Source organism: Cyprinus carpio, chromosome B22 (genome assembly GCF_018340385.1).
Source record: "Cyprinus carpio isolate SPL01 chromosome B22, ASM1834038v1, whole genome shotgun sequence".
Classification (NCBI taxonomy): Eukaryota; Metazoa; Chordata; class Actinopteri; order Cypriniformes; family Cyprinidae; genus Cyprinus; species Cyprinus carpio.
This window is the reverse complement of record NC_056618.1, coordinates 971063-975546: the sequence shown is the minus strand read 5'-3', so window position 1 is coordinate 975546 and position 4484 is coordinate 971063. Positions and strand designations below refer to the sequence as shown.

Below are 4484 nucleotides of genomic sequence, written 5' to 3'. Positions count from 1 at the left end.
AAGCCATTCAGACAGATCCACTAAGAAATTCTCTCCAGGCTCCCATTTCTCCTCCGTGCCTCAACTGGCTGGCCGGAGTCCTGAACCCTTGGGGAAGCAGGTGGCTGCCTTTTTTGGAAGAGAGAGCCGAGCGAGGCGGAGCTTTTTCTTGAAAAATGCTGCGCCAGTACCGCCAGATTGCCTCCTCAAAGACGCCAGCGTCGTGCTCTTTACCCAAACAAATCACGTAAAGATCGCAGGTAAAGGTCATCAGGTAAGCCAAACAATGCCGCATGGCGCTGGATGCATACATTGTTCAAACGCTTGGGTTAGTAGTCGCCAAGTGATAGACAGAGCAGCAGAGCCTTTTACCGGGTTCTGCTCAGATGCACGCTCAAACAAAAGCCAGCCAGTGAGAGACGAAGAAAGAGAATGACGGCTTGTCTCCCGGCGCCTGTTTTATAGCCTAGCACGGTAGTGGCGTCAGAGGCTATCGCCGGCCAACTCAAGTTGGTGTTTTTTCATTTGTATGCTTCCAGACACGGGTCAATGACGAGTGTTCCCCCATAGCCAATTCCCTATAGAGGATTTATGAAAGTTCGAAGTTCCCTTGGAAAGGGAACTACCATTTATACTGTGTTTATATTTCTAAAACTTAACCAAATCACTTCTTATAAATTATTAAACCTATCAAATCTCAAATACTCAAATCTCACCCAGAGTTGACCTTAGCACACCATGCTGCCTTGAACTAATGTAACTCACTGATAGAACATCACTGCACCGGAAACTAAGCACAGTTACTGCCTTTTAACCAACAAGCACCATCACTGTATTCTGGCTCCATCTCTCTTGCGCTTTAACTACAGGTTCCACTCTTCCAGCACAATCACTCAGTATTAAATAGAAACACTGCTCAGTGTGCACACACACTACAAGTATTAAAGTTACACTGAGGCATTTTTAGTACATTAGATAATTAAATTACTCCATTAAAGCGTTAGTCAACACGTGCTTTTAACAAACAGAATCACTGAAAGAAAGAGAAAGAAAGAACAAAAAAGGGAAGAGGTGAGTAAAAACACAACTAACTGATCTTGCAGCCACGGACTTAAAAGAAATCCGACTGGAAATAAAAGAAGTGAAAGTGAAAGTAATGTGTCCCATGCTCGGAATCTGTGCTCTGCATCTCTCCCATCCAAGTGCACACACACAGACACACACACACACACACACACACACACACATCAGTGAGTAGTGAACACACACACACACCACCCACACCCGGAGCATAGGGCAGCTAGCTATTGCTGTGTTAAGGATGAAGCAGTTTGGGGGTTCAGTGCCCTTGCTCAAGGGGCTCACCTCTTATTTAAGGAGCACTGGACAAATTGCAACAAATAATTTTACTTTTGTATTTTAGGGGTTGCTGCATATAATAATGAAACAAAATAAAAATTCAACATAACAAATTAAGAAGAGAAAGATAAAAACAGTGTGCAGTTGAAAAAAGAAATGTAAAAAAAAGAGCAACATTTAAAAAAAGAAATGAAATATTAAAAAATATTAATTGTTTTGGCCATCAGATGGAGAGCAAAAAATCATTATGCCATCATTAAACAATTGGACCATACATATAGTCATCTCTTAAGATAAAACTCCAGCCATATATGCTTGAATATTTGATATCTGTTCTGTTTTCTTTTAACCTCTTCTCTGTAGATCTGATGTCATTGACCAGAAGAACAGCAGCAGCTGCAGCAGCCACGCCCATCAGAGCAGTGACAACCAATCGCATCACAGCTTCAACTGTATCACAACAACTGACGTGAACCTCTGAAAAAAAACAAAAACAAATGAAACCAATGGTAAATTGAAATTAGATTTTTTTTTTAAGCTGATTTTAGTCTCTGACATGAACTCAAACATATCTAATTTTCTTCTCAACAGAAAAAAAAAAAAATCCAGACCGTTTAGATAATGCACGTGTACATGATGACAGAAGCTCATTCATCATTTCTTGCATCTTAAGTTATCAGTCTTGGTAAAATCAACAAATTAATTCAGTAAATGCATATGTGCTGCTGTACCTGAACATGGTTGACAGAGTTGAGTGATGTTCAGATGTGTGGTCTGGTTGCTGATGGGATTGTTGAGCACACAGCTGTAGCTGTTTTTCTCCTGATATTCCACCTCCAGAGGTAGAGAGAGACTGATGCTGAGATCAGACACACTGATGCTGGACAATAAACTGTTTCCTTTGTACCAGGAGAGAGTCACATGACTCACATTCACCACTGAACACACCAATGAACAATTCTGCTGTGAAGATGATGATGATGATGATAATGAACATTGTGAAGAGTTACTGCTGATGAGAGGAACAGACAGATGAGCTGGAAAAAAAGAATAATTTAGGGAGTAATTGACAAGACATTGCTGACTTCTTGAAATGCTTCTTGATATATTGTTCAGTAATCTGTCTCTAGGGTCACTTCTTCCTTTGTATTTATAGCTAATGTGTTGCTATAAATTGTGACACTTCTTTAAATCTTAACTTACAGAAATACTTGCTTATTTTAAAATATATTAAAGTGAACTATATTTTAAGTGTCTGTGCAAAGCTCACTCCCACGTTTCTATGGGTTGTTTGCCATAAGAAAAAGATTTAAACATTAAACAAAACTATTAATATTTAAATCTCTGAAGTATATTCAACCAATCAAGTGTGAGTCTGAGACACTGCAAACATATATTACTATGTACATGTTCACGTGACTTTCTGTAAAGCTGCTGTGAAACAATGGGTATTGTGAAAAATGCTATGCAAATGAAATTAACCCAAATTTTGCCTAAGCAGAATCCAACTTTTCATTAAAAGTAAATAGAATAAGGTATTTTGTGAAATTTCCTGAGGGATAGTAGTATATAAGGGCAGACAACAAACACAATGAACCTTTTCATATTTTGTGAAACAATGCTTTAGAGACCTTCAGATTGTAATTGTAATTACAGTGTTATATTCTTATGTGTATGTATGCATTCTTGTAAGCTGTGGGAGTGACAGAGGACCATCAAATGTTTTAGAAATTAATTCCAAATCATGAAAGTTAAGCCACTGGTAAGAAGCCCATATTAAGATTAGTTTTTCTAATAAATAGCATAGACAGAACAAGCACAACTGAAGCTGTGACTTACCATAGACAGTAAGATTGAATCTGTATGTGATCAGATTTGTGCCTTTGATGTTTACTGTATAATTTCCAGAGTCTGTGGTTCTGGTGTCTGTGATGATCAGAGATCCAGTCTGATTGTCCAGCTTCAGTCTGCCTCTGAATCTCCCATCAGGAACATCATCATATGTGGAGACAATTCCCTCCTCTTCTTTACTGATTAGAGCTATTCGAGTCTCCCGATGTCCAAATGTCCATGTTATCAGATCACGTTTCTGTATTTCAGTAACACGAGTCTGTAGAGTGACTGATTCTCCCTCCGTCACTGACACTGGCTTCACTGCATCTGGATCAGCAAACACTGGAAAACAGACAAAGTTTATTTTTCAGTCACTTATTAAAGATCTTGTTAAAGTTAAAATAAATGGCTTTGGTTTAATCAAGGATTATCTTTAATCTTGTAGTTTTGAAATGATCACATGCTTTCTTCTTGGCTTTGAAATTAAAGTTAGTCTCTGAACACTGTGGTAAAGTGAACTCTTTTTTTTTTTTTTTTCTTTTTTTTTCTTCAGAAAAGTGACTGTCTGAGCTGATTTTCGTCTAGTTGAGCTCAGGCCAGACTGTGTGTGAAAGACTTTTATCTCCAGCCCTAGTTGAACTTAAACCTCAGAAGTGAAATAAAGCTGCAGCAGCCGTTACAAGGAAAAACCACAGAGACTGATCTGTTCTGAGTACATTTAACTGGACATCAGCATCTCTGGTGATGATTTTAGGCGAGTAGAAACAACATTTTTTATTTAGCCATTAGGCAAGTGTGACAACAACATGCTTTATATGAAGTTTTATGTGGACCATTGCAAAGATATACATGATCCTCCTCATCAGTCAGATTTTATAGTCTGTGTGAACACCATTTGTGGTAGTTCCCCAAAAATCTATGAACGAGAAACACATCTCTCAAATTTCACCTTTCTATTGCTCTATTTTCACAAGGGGCAGTTTTTTAAAACTCTTCTGTTAAATTAAATTAAAATTAAATTAAATGTACCCATTTAGCAGACGCTTTTATCCAACGTGACTTACAGTGCATTCAGGCTAACATTTTTTACCTAATAAGTGTTCCCTGGGAATCAAACCCACAAGCTTTTGCGCTGGTAACACAATGCTCTACCACTGAGTCACAGGAACACTTAATATTGTCATTTAATGTTTTATTTCTCCCAGTTATTTTATCAATGCATGATTATTTCATGTTCTACAAAATCCATATATATAGTCTGCACTCTACAAGATACGTCCAGAACAAGATATCTAGTACAAAACAACAGAGCT

At 38.0% G+C, this 4484-nt stretch overlaps 1 long non-coding RNA gene across 1 annotated transcript in view; it reads left to right on the top strand.

Annotated features, from left to right (window-relative positions):
* The window catches only part of LOC122141505, a 2506-nt gene extending 659 nt beyond the window's left edge, over positions 1-1847 (top strand). The window contains exon 2 of the long non-coding RNA XR_006157852.1: positions 1702-1847. This is a non-coding gene — a long non-coding RNA (uncharacterized LOC122141505). The remainder of the gene's footprint in view (positions 1-1701) is intronic.
* Positions 1848-4484: the final 2637 nt, after the last annotated feature.